Genomic DNA, 21,501 nt, shown 5'->3' with positions numbered 1-21,501 from the left:
AAACGCATTGCACCCGTGCAATAAAAACTGAACAACGGAACGCAATCGCAGTCAAAACTGACTGCAATTGGGTACCTACTCGCGCGGGTTTGCTGCAACGCATCCGGACCTTATCCGGACACGCTCGTGTGAAACAGGCCTTAGAAAGCTACATTGTGTCGTTCCTCTGTTATTCCTCTTGGAAATGTATGAGTTAATTGACAAGGGGACGTCACCTTTCCCCTTGTCACCAGGGCTTGTCCTAGACAATGCCAGTAGTAATGCCTGGTTGTCAGTTTACGGATTTTTGAGGAGGAATAACAGAATAACAACACTAACCAGAGGATACTTTAAAGAATGTTTCTATCTTTCAATGGAGAATAAAAGTATTTTGTAAAACAGTTGTGCCCTGAGTAATTCCCATCTTACGCTACGATTACATCCAGGTCACAGATTCGCAGCCACCCTCCATTCATTTTCTATGGGGCGGCCACAATTTCCATCAGATCCATAGAAGTGAATGGGAACAGTGGCCGGTCATGCGCGGTGCGCTCCCATTCACTTCTATGGGTAGAGTGATTGGTGGTGGTCGAACCGGGGTCCTCCAGCCACCACTTTGCGGGGCTCCTTTTAGGAGATAGGTGCAGATCCTAGCGGTGGAACCCGCACCTATAAGACAATGGGGGCATAGCCGAACAATATCCCTGTCTCGCATCCAGGCAGAGAGTGGATGGAGTGGCGGCCATCTCTCTCCATTCACTTCTATAGAATTCACAGAAACAGCGGACATGACTCCCATGGAAGCGAATAGACAGAGCTGCGCATGCGCTACCACCTCTCCATTCCCTGCGGCATGAGAGATAGAAGCTGATACTACCCCTGGGACCCGCTCCTATCAGACATTTATGTCTAAGGCCTCATGCACACTTGCCCGGCCGTGGCCGTATTGAGGCCCGCAATATGCGGGCACCAGCAGTGTGCTCCCCGCATCACGGATGCGGACCCATTCAAATTGAATGGGTCTCGATCCGTCCCGCCCGCTGCACGGACATTGACCGTGCATTAATGCACGGAACGGACGCACAACGGCCGTGTGCATGAGGCCTTATTCTGTGGGTATGCTATAAATATCCATATGGGAATATCCCTTTGATATCTAAGGACCCTTTTTACACGCTGATGATCAGGATCACGACACTGATCATCTTTTCTGCGGTGCTAAAGATCCTCCTGCGCCCCCTGTACATAGGGAATGTGCTGGTGGCAAATAGAGACAGTATGGAGGCGAACGGTGGCCGCGCAAGCGCTGTGCAGTCCCATTCACTACTATGGGGAGAGCGCTTGGTGGTGGCCGGGGTCCCCCTTCCCTATTCTGTTCTTGGTGTAGGTGCGGGTAGGGCTACTTTCACACTCGCGTTTTGTGCGGATCCGTTTAGATCGTACAACCGTCTGCATCTATTCAGAACGGATCAGTTTGTATTATCTGTAACATAGCCAAGACGGATCCGTCTTGAACACCATTGAAAGTCAACGGAGGACGGAATCCGTTTTCTATTGTGTCATAGAAAACGGTTCCGTCCCCATTGACTTACATTGTGTGCCAGGACGGATCCGTTTGGCTCAGTTTCGTCAGACGAACACCAAACCGCTGCAAGCAGCGTTTTGGTGTCCGTCTCCAAAGCGGAATGGAGGCGGAACGGAGGCAAACTGATGCATTCTGAGCGGATCCTTTTCCATTCAGAATGCATTGGGACCAAACTGATCCGTTTTGGACCGCTTGTGAGAGCCCTGAATGAATCTCACAAACGGAAAGCCGAAACGCCAGTGTTAAAGTAGACTATGGCTGGGTTCAGACCTGAGCGTTCTGAAACGAGCGCTCTGTATGCGCGATTGTACGGGCGTTTACAATCGCGCATACAGAGACAGGCGTGCACACATTGTCGCGCGTTCCCGAATATCTATGTGCGGGAACGCGCGACAAACGCCCAAAAAAAAGCTCAAGCACTTGTTTGAGCGTCGGGCTTTTTACAGCGCGATCGTACGCGCTGTAAAACGCCAAGGTGAGAACCATTCCCATAGGGAATCATTGGTTCTTGCCTGTTGTGCGTTTTACAGCGCGTAGGAACGCGCTGTAAAACGCTCAGGTCTGAACCCAGGGTAAGAGGGAACCATCCTAGCGGTATGCCCCTACTGTCTCAGATGGGAATATCCCTTTAACAAGCATCGATCAACATGATGGTAAAATCTATTGGTATTTTGTACCAGATGCAATTGCAGCAAACCCTCAGTTGTGAGACGCAACTGATGTAAAGGAAAACTGTCTTAGCAACCAATCAGATCCCACCTTTTATTTTTCAGAGCTCCTTATGAAAATGAAAGAAGGAATCTGATTGGTTACTAGCGACAGCTAAACTCGTGACATGCTGCAAGCTTCACAGACAGCTGTGCTGGAGAACTACAAGTCCCAGCAGGCGGCACATGCAGGGTGAGGAGGACATGGACGGGACAACCCTGAGAGTTTCCTATTCGCTCATGGCCGCCTCCAGCAGTGACGTGCTCACACTCTGCCCTCCCTGCACCGGATGAAAGCGAAAATAAGGAGAATGTCGCAGATTCTCCGTTCAGTCCACTGAGCACCGGAGCGGTCAGGTGACCCTGCGGTAGAACAGCGCCGCACAGCGCCGGCCCCGGGAACTGCACTGAGACAGCGGCCGCTAGGGACTAGGGAGGAGAGCCTCACACCTCCGGGGTAAGACGGCTCTGCTTAAAGCGTATGGTGGACGTATGGATGGGGCGTTACAGGCTTAGGTGGTGTGCTGCGACTTGTAGTCCCTCAGCTATAGCACAGACGGTATGCTGTGACTTGTAGTCCTTGATGTATGTCTTAGAATATGCTGTGACTTGTAGTCCCTCGGCTATAACTCTGAGGGCATGCTGTGACTTGTAGTCCCTCGGCTATAGCTCAGATGGTATGCTGTGACTTGTAGTCCCTCATTTATATCTCAGGGTATGCTGTGACTTGTAGTCACTCATGTATATCTCAGGGTATGCTGTGACTTGTAGTCCCTCATGTATATCTCAGGGTATGCTGTGACTTGTAGTCCCTCATGTATATCTCAGGGTATGCTGTGACTTGTCGTTCCTCGGCTATAACTCTGAGGGTATACTGTGACTTGTAGTCCCTCAGGTATATCTCAGAATATGCTGTGACTTTTGTAGTCCCTTGGTTATATCTCAGGGTATGCTGTGACTTGTAGTCCCTCGGCTATAGCTCAGATGGTATGCTGTGACTTGTAGTCCCTCATTTATATCTCAGGGTATGCTGTGACTTGTAGTCCCTCATTTATACCTCAGGGTATGCTGTGACTTGTAGTCCCTCGGGGCGCACACGTTCGCAGGCAGGAGGCCTAAAAAATACATCATTTGCGGATTCGTATATTGCAGGCCTAAATACGGACAAGGCCACATGCATGAGGCCTAACTGCGCTGTGTGGACCTGTCCTTAAGGTGATTGTTTACTGACCGTCAAGTATGATAGACATGAATTAAGATTTTTCAATTGATGGTGAATACAGTATATTTGTCGTTTCCACTTAAAGGGGTCTTCTAACAGTTGCTGAGATCCCCAACGATCAGCAGTAATCTATAGGGGAATCCAACAGTAAGGGTTCAGTTCCCTGCAGCGCCTCCACGGGAGAAATGAAGCATTACACAGTGCCTATTGAAATGAATTGGCTGTCTGTAGAATGCATGCCGGTGCCAGGTCCTCCAGGGCGAGGGGCGCACTGTGTGGTCACTCTGGATAATAGAGGAGGATTCAGAATGGGGGGGGGGCCCTATAATTCTACTTGTTTAGTCCACATTACATCTTCTCTGGAGGCCATATTTCTGTAGCGTCACGTCATTCATCCTCTTCAGATAGTGCCGCCATACACTAAGACTGCTCAGGAGGAATGAGGAGAGTCTGGACTGAGTCCTTGAGTGATGCCCACAACGGATTTTACAGCAGAATTTTGGACATGGACAGGCGCCACAAAATTTCATTGGGCGTGTCCTTTCTGCCTCCACTTTAATTTCAATGGGAGGTAGCGCTGAGGATGGCAAAGCGACGGCTTAGAAATTCCGCTGTAAAATCCGTTGAGTGAACGTCCCCTAAGCGTATGTGGTGGGTCCGCAGCAGAAAATCCACGACTGATCTGCACATGCTCAACCTGCTGTTCCATTCACTGCCGCAGGGACAAGGTGACCAAAAAATGGCAAATCGCTTGTTTTTGTTTTTTCTGTTCTAGTGTTCCCCACACAGGATTTTTTTTTTTTAAATATCTTATGTAATAGTTCAGAGACATATTCAGACGCAGCAGTACCTTATATCAGGCATGCTCAACCTGCGGCCCTCCAGCTGTTGCAAAACTACAACTCCCATCATGTCCAAACAGCCTACAGCAGGGCATTGTGGGAGTTGTAGTTTTACAACAGCTGGAGGGCCGCAGGTTGAGCATTTACTTTTATTGTTTTATATATTTGTATATGTAAAATTGGGAATGGGGGGTGATTGGAATTTTAGATATTTTTATGATTTTTAAAATTTCTTTTTACTATTTACACAATAACTTTTAGACCCCTTAGGGCTCTTTCACACTTGCGTTCTTGTCTTCCGGCATAGAGTTCCGTCGTCGGGGCTCTATGCCAGAAGAATCCTGATCAGGATTATCCTAATGCATTCTGAATGGCGAGAAACCCGTTCAGGATGCATCAGGATGTCTTCAGTTCAGGACCGGAACGTTTTTTGGCCGGAGAAAATACCGCAGCATGCTGCGCTTTTTGCTCCGGCCAAAAATCCTGAAGACTTGCCGCAAGGCCGGATCCGGAATTAATGCCCATTGAAAGGCATTGATCCGGATCCGGCCTTAAGCTAAACGTCGTTTCGGCGCATTGCCGGATCCGACGTTTAGCTTTTTCTGAATGGTTACCATGGCTGCCAGGACGCTAAAGTCCTGGCAGCCATGGTAAAGTGTAGTGGGGAGCGGGGGAGCAGCATACTTACCGTCTGTGCGGCTCCCAGGGCGCTCCAGAGTGACGTCAGGGCGCCCCACGCGCATGGATGACGTGATCACATGGCACGTCATCCATGCGCATGGGGCGCTCTGACGTCACTGTGGAGCGCCCCGGGAGCCGCACGGACGGTAAGTATACTGCTCCCCCGCTCCCCACTACTACTATGGCAACCAGGACTTTAATAGCGTCCTGGGTGCCATAGTAACACTGAACGCATTTTGAAGATGGATCCGTCATCAAATGCTTTCAGTACACTTGCGTTTTTCCGGATCCGGCGTGTAATTCCGGCAAGTGGAGTACACGCCGGATCCGGACAACGCAAGTGTGAAAGAGGCCTAAGATGAAGACAGAAGGAGATGCCGGCTTTGCGATCAAGTGGACTAAGGTGAGTTAATTTTTTAAATATTTTTATTTAACCCATCCAGTCCTATTGTACTATGCATTCTGTATTCAGAATGCTAATATTTTCCCTTATAACCATGTTATAAGGGAAAATAATAATGATCTGGTCTCCATCCCGATCGTCTCCTAGCAACCGTGCGTGAAAATCGCACCTCATCTGCACTTGCTTGTGGATGCTTGCGATTTTCACGCAACCCCATTCATTTCTATGGGGCCTGCGTTACGTGAAAAACGCACAAAATAGAGCATGCTGCGATTTTCACGCAACGCATAAGTGATGCGTGAAAATCACCGCTCATGTGAACAGCCCCATAGAAATGAATGGGTCGGGATTAAGTGCGGGTGCAATGCGATTAACTCACGCATCGCATCCGCGCGGAATACTCGCCCGTGTGAAAGGGGCCTTAGAATAACAGTAGCAGGGGGCCAAAGGGAGGAAAAACTAGTCAGTGCAAGGAATAAGTGGCTGAATGTGTAGATAAAACTACCACATAGATAGGTGCAGGAAAAGAGAAAAGAACACAGCCACCGAGAAGGCGCCAGATTCCAGAATGTCGCTATCGGATTTAGGGCTCTTTCACACCTGCGTTCTTTTCTTCCGGCATAGAGTTCCGTCGTCGGGGCTCTATGCCGGAAGAATCCTGATCAGTTTTATCCTAATGCATTCTGAATGGAGAGAAATCCGTTCAGGATGCATCAGGATGTCTTCAGTTCCGGAACGGAACGTTTTTTGGCCGGAGAAAATACCGCAGCATGCTGCGCTTTTTGCTCCGGCCAAAAATCCTGAAGACTTGCCGCAAGGCCGGATCCGGAATTAATGCCCATTGAAAGGCATTGATCCGGATCCGGCCTTAAGCTAAACGTTGTTTCGGCGCATTGCCGGATCCGACGTTTAGCTTTTTCTGAATGGTTACCATGGCTGCCGGGACGCTAAAGTCCTGGCAGCCATGTTAAAGTGTAGTGGGGAGCGGGGGAGCAGCCTACTTACCGTCCGTGCGGCTCCCGGGGCGGCTCCCGGGGCGCTCCAGAGTGACGTCAGGGCGCCCCACGCACATGGATGACGTGATCAAATGGCACGTCATACATGCGCATGGGGCGCTCTGACGTCACTCTGGAGCGCCCCGGGAGCCGCGCGGACTGTAAGTATACCGCTCCCCGCTCCTACTATGGCAACCAGGACTTTAATAGCGTCCTGGGTGCCATAGTAACACTGAAAGCATTTTGAAGACGGATCCGTCTTCAAATGCTTTCAGTACACTTGCGTTTCCGGATCTGGCGTGTAATTCCGGCAAGTGGAGTACACGCCGGATCCGGACAACGCAAGTGTGAAAGAGGCCTTAAACAGGAAAGAGATGGATATTTTGAAGTCGTGGGACAATGAATTAGTGGACACAATAAGGTTATGACCTGAATGAAAACTGATCAACAAATAGATGCAAATAAAAAGCTTGTTATAAACAAAAGGTAAAAGGCTGAGGAGGAGGTCAATGGGATAAAGCTCAGGACACCCATAGACTCCGCCTCCACCAGGAAAGACACGGCAGTACCAAAGGGGTTACTTCTGGTGGTTTCCTTTTATCTATATCACAGGTGGGCTCAACCGTTTCGGGGGTTCTCCTATCCCCCCTTTTTCAGGAGCAGTCAAGATAAGTACATAGACAGCAACAGCATCATAAAGATATATACCTTGTCAAAAGGCTTTATATATATACACACACAGGTGAAACTCGAAAAATTCAAATTTTGTGCAAATGTCCAATTATTTCAGTAATGCAAATTAAAAGGAACTGAATTAATGCAGCTTAAAATTTGAATTTTGTGAAAAGGTTCAATATTCTAGGCTCAAAGTGTCACACTCTAGTCAGCTCATTAATCCATACCCCCTGAGCAAAGGGGACCTCAAAATTGTGACTTTGGGGTTTCATAAGCTGTAAGCCATAATCATCCAAATTATAACAAAAAAAGGCTTGAAATATCTCGCTTTGCAGGTAATGAGTCTCATATGTTAGTTTTACCTTTTAAGTTGCATTACTGAAATAAATGAACTTTGCACAATATTCTAATTTTTAGAGTTTCACCTGTGTATACACTTAGGCCTCTTTCACACGGGCGTCAGTTTTTTTGCCCGGATAAGAGCCGGGTGCGTTGCGGGAAAATGCGCGATTTTTTTCTGCGCGAGTACAAAACATTGTCATGCGTTGCACTCGCGTGAGAAAAATCGCGCATGTTTGGTACCCAAACCCGAACTTCTTCATAGAAGTTCGGGCTTGGGATTGATGTTCTGAAGATTGTATTATTTTCCCTTATAACATGGTTATAAGGGAAAATAATAGCATTCTGAATACAGAATGCATAGTAAACCAGCGCTAGAGAGGTTAAAAAAAATAAAAAATAATTTAACTCACCTTAGTCCACTTGATCGCGAAGCCGGCATCTCCTTGTGTCTCCTCTGCGCTGAACAGGACCTGGGGTGAGCTGCTCCATTAAATATCGGTTAAGGACCTTCGATGACGTCACTCCGGTCATCACATGGTCTTTTACCATGGTAAATCACCATGGTAAAAGATCATGTGACGTACCATGTGATGACCGGAGTGACGTCATCGAAGGTCCTTAACCGATATTTAATGGAGCAGCTCACCCCAGGTCCTGTTCAACTTCAGCGCAGAGGAGACACAAGGAGATGCCGGGCTTCGTGATCAAGTGGACTAAGGTGAGTTAAATTATTTTTTATTTTTTTAACCCCTCTAGCGCTGGTTTACTATGCACTCTGTATTCAGAATGCTATTATTTTCCCTTATAACCATGTTATAAGGGAAAATAATAATGATCGGGTCTCCATCCCGATCGTCTCCTAGCAACCGTGCGTGCAAATCGCACGGCATCCGTACTTGCTTGCGGATGCCATCCGATTTTCACACACCCCATTCACTTCTATGGGGCCTGCGTCACGTCAAAAATCGGACAATATAGAGCATGCTGCGATTTCAACTGAACGCACAAGTGATGCGTTAAAAACATCGCTCATGTGCACAGCCCCATAGAAATGAATGGGTCAGGATTTAGTGCGGGTGCCATACGTTCGCCGCACGGAAAACTCGCCCGTGTGAAAGGGGCCTTAATGTTTAAAATCCACGAGGTGGAGGAAGTGTGCGCTCCAAGGTCTCTGTGTATTGTGATAATAATAGCTGGTATGATCATATCCTATTAATATCCTAATCCAGGGAGTAAATCTATTTGCCTAAAATGATAGTAAGGGGTCCTGTCAGAATATTTATACTGCATACCATTAGTTCCAAACCCACCAAAAGCACACCTTTTGGTTAAAAATATTTTTTTTCTTATTTTCCTCCCCAAAAACCTAGGTGCGTCTTATAGGGCGAAAAATACAGTATTTATTGGGAATGGAAAAAAAAACCCTTAGCACATTCAGTCCATTGTTTGCAAAGCCTGGCCTGCATGTTTTATGGCACGTCTCTATCTCCCCTATTCAATTTGCTCCCTGGGAATTGTTTATGCAAGAATTCCTAACTTTTTAGTTAGAGATTCTCTGTCTTGAGAAAGCTTAAACTCACACTGCCCTTTCAGAAAACCGACAAGATGGCTACCAGAATGTCCATATACCCATCTTTAAATGTAATCTGTATAAAGGCTTTTATAATAGGGATTCCTTTTCATCCAGTAGTTCTGACAGTCCCCAGGCTGAGGGAAAAGAATATTGCCTCTGGAGGAATCGAGCGAGAAGTACTTCCGCTCTCGCTCTCAGTGGAACGCAAAAGATCGTCAACTTCCGCAATCAAAGCCGCTCACATGATCGACACCTGGGCTACTTATCGATATAAATATTGTAGGGGGCTAGAGAAAGAAAGACGCCCCTAATACACATATATAGTGTGCATAGTACTATATATATCGAGGTCCTATGGTATATTGATATATTGCACATGGTTACATATTTAGGTATTTATGTATCCATTTTTATTGTCATCTTTCATTGGACGTGTATTTTATTTATTCACCAATGTGCAAAATATCAATGTACCATAGGACCTTGAGATGTGTGTGTGTGTATATATATATACAGTACAGACCAAAAGTTTGGACACACCTTCTCATTCAAAGAGTTTTCTTTATTTTCATGACTATGAAAATTGTAGATTCACACTGAAGGCATCAAAACTATGAATTAACACATGTGGAATTATATACATAACAAAAAAGTGTGAAACAACTGAAAATATGTCATATTCTAGGTCCTTCAAAGTAGCCACCTTTTGCTTTGATTACTGCTTTGCACACTCTTGGCATTCTCTTGATGAGCTTCAAGAGGCAGTCACCTGAAATGGTCTTGAAGGAGTTCCCAGAGATGCTTAGCACTTGTTGGCCCTTTTGCCTTCACTCTGTGGTCCAGCTCACCCCAAACCATCTCGATTGGGTTCAGGTCCGGTGACTGTGGAGGCTAGGTCATCTGGCGCAGCACCCCATCACTCTCCTTCATGGTCAAATAGCCCTTACACAGCCTGGAGGTGGGATATTAATAGGATATGATCATACCAGCTATTATTATCACAATACACAGAGACCTTGGAGCGCACACTTCCTCCACCTCGTGGATTTTCAACATTAAGTGTGTATAAAGCCTTTTGGCAAGGTATATATGTTTATGATGCTATTGCTGTCTATGCACTTATCTTGACTGCTCCTGAAAAAGGGGGGATAGGAGAACCCCCGAAACGGTTGTGCCCACCTGTGATATCGATAAAAGGAAACCACCAGAAGTAACCCCTTTGGTACTGCCGTGTCTTTCCTGACGGCGGCGGAGGCCGAGTCTATGGGTGTCCTGAGCTTTATCCCATTGACCTCCTCCTCAGCCTTTTACCTTTTGTTTATAACAAGCTTTTTATTTGCATCTATTTGTCAGTTTTCATTCAGGTCATAACCTTATTGTGTCCACTAATTCATTGTCCCACGACTTCAAAATATCCATCTCTTTCCTGTTTAAATCCGATAGCGACAATTTGGAGTCTGGTTTCCATACATTAGTCACCGTGCAGACTAATCACTGACCTGCTTTCTGTAAGTGCCCAGCGCAGCGTCCGGACTGCTATTTCCATCTATTCCTGTTTATCCCTCTCAGGAGAAGACTCCAAGATCATTTCTTAGAAGCTGTAATTAGCGGATTGTAATTAAGGTTCTTCTATCAGTTTCATCTATGCACAGCAGTAAAGTGGGGATCAGAGAAAAAGGCAGGAGAGAGCGCCCCCATATACAGTATCATGTACAGAGTGCCCCCATATACAGTATCATGTACAGAGCGCCCCCATATACAGTATCATGTACAGAGCGCCCCCATATACAGTATCATGTACAGAGCGCCCCCATATACAGTATCATGTACAGAGCGCCCCCATATACAGTATCATGTACAGAGCGCCCCCATATACAGTATCATGTACAGAGCGCCCCCATATACAGTATCATGTACAGAGCGCCCCCATATACAGTATCATGTACAGAGCGCCCCCATAAACAGTGTCATATAGAGAGCGCCCCCATATACAGTATCATGTACAGAGCGCCCCCATATACAGTATCATGTACAGAGCGCCCCCATATACAGTATCATGTACAGAGCGCCCCCATATACAGAATCATGTACAGAGCGCCCCCATATACAGTATCATGTACAGAGCGCCCCCATATACAGTATCATGTACAGAGCGCCCCCATATACAGTATCATGTACAGAGCGCCCCCATATACAGTATCATGTACAGAGCGCCCCCATATACAGTATCATGTACAGAGCGCCCCCATATACAGTATCATGTACAGAGCGCCCCCATATACAGTATCATGTACAGAGCGCCCCCATATACAGTATCATGTACAGAGCGCCCCCATAAACAGTGTCATATAGAGAGCGCCCCTATAAACAGCATCATATAGAGCAGGGATGGCCAACCTGCGGCTCTCCAGCTGTTGCAAAACTACAACTCCCAGCATGCCCAGACTGCCTACAGCTAGCAGCCTACAGCAGGGCAATATGTTGGGAGTGGTAGTTTTACAACAGCTGGAGAGCCGCAGGTTGGCCATGCCTGATACAGAGAGTGCCCCTATAAACAGCATCATACAGAGAGTGCCCCCATAAACCGTGTCTGACAGAGAGTGTTCCTTTAAGAAATGTCCAGTAGGGAATGCCCCTTTAAAACGCAACCACCCTAAAATGTCCCCGAACCAGAGAGTGCCTCGATAAATGTACAGAAAGAAGGCTGCTGCAGCAACATTAAAGCGACCCTCTAGACCAGGGTTTCTCAACTCCGGTCCTCGGGACCCATCTACCGGTCATATTTTCAGGATTTCCTTAGTATTGAGCAGGTGATATAATTAGTGTCCGTGCATCAGGACTTACCACAGGTATTCATTCTGTGGGATATTCTAAAATCCTGACTGGTAGGTGGGTCCCGAGGGTCGGAGTTGAGAAACCCTGCTCTAGTCCAAACCTAAAATTTGACTATCGTCCACATCCCTGGTGCTCTCTGTTCCTCCTGTGCGGCCTCTGCTCTGGTCTCCCATTGGATTCTTTTCAGGATGGCTGCTGTGATCTCAGACTTCCCTACGCAGCACTATAGAACAGTCTAAGGCTACTTTCACACTAGCGTTCGGGTTTCCGTTCGTGAGCTCCGTTTGAAGGAGCTCACGAGCGGACCCGAACGCAGCCGTCCAGCCCTGATGCAGTCTGAATGGAGCGGATCCGCTCAGACTGCATCAGTCTGGCGGCGTTCAGCCTCCGCTCCGCTCGCCTCCGCACGGACAGGCGGACAGCTGAACGCTGCTTGCAGCGTTCGGGTGTCCGCCTGGCCGTGCGGAGGCGTGCGGATCCGTCCAGACTTTCAATGTAAGTCAATGGGGACGGATCCGTTTGAAGATGCCACAATGTGGCTCAATCTTCAAGCGGATCCGTCCCCCATTGACTTTACATTGAAAGTCTGGACGGATCCGTACTAGGCTATTTTCACACTTAGCTGTTCTATGCTAAAAATAATGCAGACGGATCCGTACTGAACGGAGCCTCCGTCTGCATTATTATGGGCGGATCCGTTCAGAACGGATCCGCCCGAACGCTAGTGTGAAAGTAGCCTAAGGCATGCCCCCCCAGTCAGCTGCACACATATGTACCAGGGCTGATGAAGTAGGTGCTGTGTCCTTATGAGGGCAGCAGAGGAACGGAGGGCACCAGGTATGTTGACTGTTGTCAGATTTAATGTTTGGACTGGGGCAGTCGCTTTAAATGCCAGCCATTCTAATGATCGTCCCTATAAAACACAACTACCTGAAGGTGCCGCATAAAATATTGCACTGTACTATCCAGATATTGCCCCATAAAACACTGTAGGAAGACTGTGTCCCTGTTTCAGCAGTAGGTGTGGAACCAGTGTCAACCAACAGATCTACTTAAGGCTACTCCTAATGGTGTTCCCTGGTTTTCACCCTTTAACCCCCGAACATGGATCTGAACTTCGCTGCAGGGGAGTCACCAGGCCGCTACCTCTTGAAGTAATCTCTATGTGGTTGACAGCTGATCCACGGGGATCAGAGACACCAGTGCAGAGCACCAAGGAATCAGGCAAAACCATAGTCAGGGACAGGCAGAGGTCAGGGCAGGCTTAGTACGAGCAATCTGAAAAATAGTACAAGGTCAGGGCAGGCAGCAAAGGGTCTATATGGAGGTCAAGGAACAGGTCAGGCAGCAGAGGGTCTGAATCCAGGAAACAGACAGAAGTCAGTACACTGGAAGACAAACTAATACAGCACATCTTTGCTGGAACTAGCAAGCTAGGAACCTATTGACCAGGCACCTTCCCTCAGGGTAGGTGCTTTAATTAAGCCAGGGTCGCCTGCCATTGGCCAGTGAAGATTAGGGTGCATGCACTGGCAGAGGAGGTGGCCTTTTCTGGCAAACAGGCTGCAGCCTGCGCGGAGGAACAGAGCAAGCTCGAAGGCCGGGCCTGCCACTATACCAGTCCCTGCTGCCAGCCAGAGAGCTCCCCCTATTCACAGTAAATACAGCCATTTATGTTCAGAAAACGAGGTATGACAAGCAGCCGCTCCCAGGTCATTTCCTCTCCTGGCGCTCTCCATTTTAGAGATCAGCAGCAGTGACATGTTTAGATTTCAGCTTCTATACCTGAAATCAATGGCGTACCTTCAATGGAAATAGAACCTGGTGCTGAACTCACTTTTTCCGCAGCCACCACTAGGGGGAGCGCAGTGCAAAGAGATGATTACAGCTTCCATTTCAGTCCTAGGCATTGAGCTCCCCCTAGTGGTGTCTGCAGGCAGCCAGCTTTTTAATAGAAGGGAAGCAGGAGATTTATTGAGAAATTTGATTTTCCGACTGAGCGCCATATTTATGAAGCACCTGTTCCTGTCACGACCCCTGGTCATGGTCGTGACTCCTTGGGAGCCGCATGCAGTTATCCGCGGTCTGGTGTTGTTGCAACCGCAGCTGGGGGCACTTAGTGGTTTGCCTCAGGTGCGGTTGCCGCGAATAACAGGCATGCGTGCGGTTGCCCTTGGCAACGTGTTTTGGTGTGCACGTCCTTCGTCTGTGTTTGTGTGCACTTCCTGGTCTGTTTGTTGTGCACGAGGTTGTATGCACTTGGACACCTCCCTTCACCTGCGGTTGTCCGCGGCAACGTCTGGTGTTGTGCATGTGGTGGCAGGGTCTCGGCCTGCTGGTTGTTCTGCAGGACACGGTGGCCACGCATGCCGTTGCCAGCGGTGACAGGTGAGTGAGTGTGTGTGCTATTCCCCTTTAAGTTGGTGTTTTCCCTTCTGTGGTGTAGGAAGGGTTAACTCCCTTCCCAGTGTGTGTGTTGTCACTGGGTGTGGTTGACTGGTGGGTGTGGCCTTTTGGCCTATATAGCCTGAGTCTCTTGCAGGCTTCAGTAGGTTGCTCTCAGCCATGCTGGCTGGAGCAGCCGCCTGTCTCCTCCATCTGCCTGGTGAGGACCATCCTTCTGGTCATAAAACCTTGTTAGTAATACCTTTGTTACCTTGTCTGATGTTATGTTTATGTGGTTGCTGGCTTGTTGCACCTTATGGTTCCCTGGTTCCCTGTGTGATGTATGGTGTGCGCTGTTGTCTTCTCTGTTGTTGTAGACAGACAGCACTTTTGCATGGGTTCCGGGCAGTGTGTTTGTGGCAGGTAGGTGAGGTTGAAGTTCCACATACCTGCCACTGCCATAAGTTCTGTTATTGTATTCCCCTGTGTTGCTTGGCCGTTGAGACTCCTGCTCCCCCGTGCCTAGGAGGAGCAGGTCGTCTCAGGCTACTTTCACACTAGCGTTCGGTATTCCGTTCGTGAGCTCCGTTTGAAGGAGCTCACGAGCGGACCCGAACGCAGCCGTCCAGCCCTGATGCAGTCTGAATGGAGGCGGATCCGCTCAGACTGCATCAGTCTGGCGGCGTTCAGCCTCCGCTCCGCTCGCCTCCGCACGGACAGGCGGACAGCTGAACGCTGCTTGCAGCGTTCGGGTGTCCGCCTGGCCGTGCGGAGGCGTGCGGATCCGTACGGATCCGTCCAGACTTTCAATGTAAGTCAATGGGGACGGATCCGTTTGAAGATGCCACAATGTGGCTCAATCTTCAAGCGGATCCGTCCCCCATTGACTTTACATTGAAAGTCTGGACGGATCCGTACTAGGCTATTTTCACACTTAGCTTTTTTTTGCTAAAATAATGCAGACGGATCCGTACTGAACGGAGCCTCCGTCTGCATTATTATGGGCGGATCCGTTCTGAACGGATCCGCCCGAACGCTAGTGTGAAAGTAGCCTTACTCTGTCCCCTAGTACAGGGCCGACTTGAGGGCTCGTAGGGACTTTTAGGTTCCGGCGTATGAGTCCTCCTACCACCAAGGTCGGCTCATACAGATAGGAGACAGGGTCAGCGTTAGGGACGCAATAGGAGGTGACCTGTTCCCTAACTCTGTGGTCCCGGCCAAGGGGTAACCCTACCATCTCCTGGCACCGCACGGCTGGGGGTTTCCCCCACCGCCAGCCGTGACAGTTCCACTTTACTGACATACAAGGTAGATAAAGTGGGTGAGGCTGAGGTTGACTTTTTTTATACAATTTTGTTCATTCCACGTAATAAATAAAAAAAAGTATATTTATCAATTTGTGGCGCTGCGCTTTTCATTCTGCATTTTCTGGGAGTGATTGGTGCATGCTCACTGGGAAACTGGGTGTGGCGGGCGCCCATAATAAGCTTTGCTGTGGGGCCCTATGAGATTTGGGTACTCCCCTGTCTGCAGTGCGGTTTTAATGCAGCTTGTTGAAAGTGATTTTTGGATATTCCTTTTTGATACCATTAGGTTATGGTGGTCACTGGGGACAAGACAATGACTAATGGCGACATCTAAAAAAAAAAATTCCCTTTTGACAGGGAAAGTCCCTCGTCAGGACACTTACTCCGAAAACCTGTGTTTTGTGCAGTCTCATTTTTGTAAGTAAGTATAGGGGTGGCCCTTTCTCTCCAGTTTCCTTCTTACACCAGGAGACCCTCATGAGACTTGTATGCCTTACTAGTGTCAATAGAGAACATTAAAATGGCGCCCCCTTCTGGTGGAGATTCATGCTACCACATATCTCTGTAGCCCAGCTCCATTCACTTTAGTGGGGCTGAGCTGCAGTACCAGACACTGCCCACAGGCAGGGGTGGTGCTGTTTCTGGCTCCTAGAAGGATGTGATGAGCAGTGGGCTGTCCTCTATGACATCCATATGCCATGTACCCAGAGGGAATTGAAATGTGTACAAGATATTGCAACTTGCCAATGCGACACAAAAAAAAAGCGCCTATGGCTGCTATATGTACTGCAACTCCCATCATCTGCTCTGTAAATTGAGACTTTATTTACTGTAACCAAATAGGCCTGGTCACTTCACCATCATCCGCTGGCCCTCCATATACATCTTGCTCTCCTCCCTCGCACCCTGCCAATCATCCACCATCAAAGGCACCCCAGCCACCACCAGGCAGTAGACCCCAAGCGGAACGAAACTATGGATGCGGACAGCACGCGGCCCCCATTGCAATGAATGGGTCCGCACCCGTTCCACAGAATTGCAGAACAGATGCGGACCTGTACATACGGGCTACTGAACGAGCCCTAACAGTGAGTGACGCATAACAACACGTCAGGTCAGGTACACTCACGTGTGAGAGTTGGCATTTTTGTAATTACATTTGCAACACTTAATGGGGTTGTCCTGTAATAAAATATTCTACAGTTTTCAAATCAGCCCCTGGATCTGAAAACTTTTGTAATTAACATTTTTGTACAGCCACTGAGTTATCCAATAAAATGTATCTGTATAGTGCCACCTGCTGTTTGTTCTTTTGCTTATTTCTTTGTCCGGCACACTCAGATGGCCGCACATGCTCAGTTCCATCTTCCACTGCCTCCTGAGCTGTGATAGGAAGAGAGCTCCAAGGAAAAAAGACACGCCCCCTGAGCTGTGATAGGGAGAGAATGGACACGCCCCCTGAGCTGTCAGCTTGATATAAATCTAGCAGAGCAATGAATGGGGAGATCCAGGCTTGGACTGGCCCACAGGGGTACAGGGGAATCCCCCGGTGGGCCCCTGACCAAGGTGGGCCCCTAGTCTCTCACGCCCTGCACAAGTGGCACATAACACAGTAGACTTACTGCACTACATACATATATTTAATGTACAGCACCTCATCCAGCCTATTTTCATATAAAAAAGTTGTTAGATTATTTATTATATTTGAATGTATCCATACGGTGGGCCCCCAAAATAAGTTTTACTTGTGAGCCCTAGGCACCCCAGTCCGACACTGGGGAGATTTCTGGATCCATGTGAGGTACAGGGCAGGTTCTAGCTTTGTTAAAAAGAGATTGTCGTGTGCTATATGATGTCTGATTTTCATTTTTCACATTATTTATGGGATAACCCCTTTAAATCAGCATCTATCAGCTTGATCAACCCTATTAAACCAGGCATTTTACCTAGTAGGGTTTATAGCGCTGAATAAAACAATACATTTTTTTTCTCTATAGGGTTAATAAGTGTAGAGATATAGCAGTATTTATATTTATTTAAATTAGCTATTTTGAGCACTAGGGGGCTGGCCATAGTGCTAGGAGCACTGCTAACGCAGTGCCCCCATGCTGTCTGTGCTCCTCCCTCCCCTCAGTGACTCTGCACATGTGCAGTGGATCTGATGAGGTCACTGAGCTTTAGCGCTGCGGTGAGAGTACAGGGCTAGACAAGGTATCTGCCCCGTCACTCACAGGGGAGAGGGGAATACAGAGGGGACGGGGGAGATGCACTAGCGGTGCTCCTAGCACTTTGGCTTGCCCATTGACGTAGTCGAAGGCCCTTTGGCAGTGATTACAGCCTCCAGTCTTGGGGATGATGAAGGTTTGCACACCTGGATTGGGGGATTTTTTGCCATTCTTCTCTGCAGATCCCCTGTCAGGTTGGATGGGGACCATCGATGGACAGCCATTTCCAAGTCTCCCCACAGATGTTGGATTGGGTTCATGTCAGGGCTCTGTCTGGGCCACTGAAGGACATTCACAGAGTTGTCCCTAAGCCCTTCCTGTATTATCTTGGCTGTGTGCTCAGGGTCATTGTCTTGTTGGAAGGTGAACCTTCAGCCCAGTGTGAGGTCCAGAGCCCTCTGGATCAGGTTGCCCTGAACCCTGACAAGGCTCTTTGTCCCAGCCGCTGACAAACGCCCCCACAGCAGGATGAAGCAGTGGTTATGGTTGCACAGTATAGAAAAAAAAAATCACAGGCCTCTCTGGTGATCAGGGCCGCACATGGGCTAGATCTTTTTTCTATAGTGTGCAAGCACGACCACCGCTGCTGGATTGCAGGGCGGTCGTAACCATGGATTCAAGCAGTGTATAATGTGATGGAAAAATGAACGAAGCCAGCAAAGGAGGCAATATGGACAATCACAATACATTAGTAAGTGCCTTGTGTTCACTTTCTCTACCTGATAAATGCTATTTGCTGAAGTGAGAGGACCCCTTTATGCCATCTGATTGGGATACCAGGGTCAGACCTCACCGATCTGATATTGTTGATCTTTAATGCCAGGGTCAGACCCCAGCGATCTGATGACCTTTCCAGGGCATTACAGTATGAAGGTTCTGGGAAAACCCCTTTAAATCTACATGTTTTCACATTGGGTCTGGACAAAGGTCATGTCATACTCTATGCTCCATATGAGAATGACTTTGTATGAGTAGTGCTATGAGGTCAAGAGAGACCAGGATGACCATGTGATGGTGGTCAAGTCTGCAAAATAACTTCGCCCCAGCCCAGTGACTAAGCACGGAAAGCAGCCAGATATTTCTTCTGAAGGTCAATAATTCATCCTCTCATGCTGCTCAAAGGCGCTGTCAGGACTGGAAAAACAGTGCCTCCCCTGTCATCAGGTTGTACGTGTTACTACAGCTCAGCCCCTTTATGTCAATAGAGCTGTAATACCAGACATAACCCGTGGTTCTGGTTTTAGGGGAAGCCATGTTTTTCTAGTCCTGACAACCCCTTTAAAGTTATCAAGTCTAATTGCAGAGGAGGAAATTCAGATTTCGGCTGAGTAGTCGTATCTGCTTATCCTCTATAAGTGATGTTTGGTTCCTGACCCCGAGTCTGTAGATCAGATTTTGCGTCCTCTGCTGCCTCCACTATGCCGTCCACGCCGTCCTCCATACTGATGACATCATCTGGCCACAGTTGACCAATCACAGCAATTACAGATAGTCTTAGGGTCCATTCACACGTCTGCAATTTCGTTCCGCAAAATAAATTGCGGACCCACTAATTTCTGTGGGGCAGCGAGATGTGTTGCCCGGATCTGGAATTGCAGAGCCGCACTTCCGGGTCCGCAATTCCATTCCCGAAAAAAATAGAACATGTCCTATTCTTGTCCGCAATAGGCATTTTCTATTAAGTGCCGGCCATGTGCGATCCGCAAAATTTGGAATGCACATGGCCGGTGTCAGTGTTTTGCGGATCCGCAATTTGCGGACCGCAAAACACTTGTGGACGTGTGAATGGACTCTTAGGGTTCCAAAAAGGGGGCAGAGGCGTAACTTGAAGCTAATGGGTCACAATGCAAAATCTGTAACTGTTCACCCTCCACCTACCATGTGCCATATAAAATACATCAGCACCATCATCATGGTCTACCCATCTCACAGTTATTACATGCTGCTGACTGATATGTTTTTTGTATGAGGTGAGTCATGAACGCGGGTCACTTACTGTACACAACAGAGAAAACAAAGCAGTAACTTCAAAACCGAGAGATCGCATCGATAACCAGAAGAAAGAAACATAAAAAACACCTGCAACTTCCTGATCTTGAAACCTCTTTAACCCCTTCAGGACCAGACCATTTTCCATTTTTTTTTTTTTTCCATCATTTTTTACTCCAAGCCTTCCCAGAGCCATAACTTTTTTTTTATTTTTCCATCCACATAGCTTGTTTTTTTTGCAAGACAAGTTGTACTTTCTAATGCCACCATTTTATATTGCATACAATGTAAAATGGGGTGGAATTATAAAAAAAAAAAAAACAAAAAAAAAAAAAAACAAAAAACAAAAAAACAAAAAAAAACTGACCTGTTACCTTCATCCTCAGGGTCACTACGATTACAGCGATACCACATTTACACCGTTTTTCTTGCATTTTAATACTGAAGAAAAAATGAAAAACTTTGGAAAAAACTAATTTTTTTCTTTGCATCACCAGATTAACACCCCCTTAACTTTTTTATTATTGTGTGCAGACGTGTGGGGCAATCTGTCGTTTTTTTTTGATACCATGGAGTGCGTATGACTTTTTCATCACTTTTTATTCAATTGAAGTGTCGATTTTTTTCTTCCATTACGTCTTTTGCTGTATGGGATAAATAGTTTTATATTTTAATAGTTTTCGCGTTTTCGCACACAGCGATGATGTCTATGATGTCTACATTTTTTAATTGTTTTAATTTTGTGAAATTATTAATGGATTTTTATATATATATATATATATATATATATATATATATATATATATATATATATGTGTATATATATATGTGTATATATATATATATGTATATATATATATATATATATATTTATTTTTTATTCTTCTAAACTTTTTTGTTTGTTTATTTTACACTTTTTAATAGTTCCTATAGAGAGCTTAAACAAGATTTCTTCTCTCATAGACTCTAATGCTCGCTTCCAGTTTTTGAGCTGAGGGGTTGCACGCGTGCGACCGACATTATTGTTGATCACATACATTAGCCCCCCAGGTGTCTGATGTTTAAGGCTACATGCACACGACCTTATGTGTTTTGCGGTCCGCAAATTGCGGATCCACAAAAAAAAAGGATGATGTTCCGTATGGAATCCGTTTTTTTTTGCGGATCCATTGTAATAATGCCTATCCTTGTCCACAAACTAGAAAAAAATAGGACATGCACTATTTTTTTTACGGAGCAACTGACCGGACATTGAAATCCGCAAAAAAAAAACGAATCGGACACGGAAACAAAATACGGTCGTGTGCATGAGGCCTAATAGGACGGCATCCAGCGGCTATGGCGCCTGCTGTGCTCGCGAGCGGGTGCCAGATTTAAATAGCTGACTCCCGGCGTAAATTTACACCAGGCAGTCGGGAAGGGGTTAAAGGGAGCCTGTCCTGATGGCGTCTGCTCTGCAGGCAGCGGGTTACAGAGCAGGAGGAGCTGAGCAGATTGAGGTATAGTTCATCGGATTCGGTATACCTTGTATGTTATTCGTTAGCGCTTTTCTCTTTCTGCATCTTCTTTTTACACTTTTCTTATTTTCGGCCACAGAGCCCATCAGTAAGGCAGCCTAATATGTCAACAGGAAGCTGATTCAGTGCCTTATAATAGTCATTTTAAAATAGTTTACTCTCCATGGGCTGTAGGTGCTGATGTGGAGGAGGCCGCATTCGGTTTCATAGGTTACATTGGCATTTAGCTTGGTACGTTG

At 47.1% G+C, this 21,501-nt stretch overlaps 1 protein-coding gene across 1 annotated transcript in view; it reads left to right on the top strand.

The window, feature by feature from the left end:
• Window positions 1-2,474: 2,474 nt before the first annotated feature.
• The window catches only part of TRAF5 (TNF receptor associated factor 5), a 51,260-nt gene continuing 32,233 nt past the window's right edge, over window positions 2,475-21,501 (top strand). Inside the window, 1 exon segment of the mRNA XM_044273718.1 lies at window positions 2,475-2,728. The gene's annotated coding sequence lies outside the window, so the exon portion shown is untranslated.

Source organism: Bufo gargarizans, unplaced genomic scaffold (genome assembly GCF_014858855.1).
Source record: "Bufo gargarizans isolate SCDJY-AF-19 unplaced genomic scaffold, ASM1485885v1 original_scaffold_1076_pilon, whole genome shotgun sequence".
NCBI lineage: Eukaryota > Metazoa > Chordata > Amphibia > Anura > Bufonidae > Bufo > Bufo gargarizans.
This window is presented reverse-complemented; position numbering and strand designations above follow the sequence as displayed.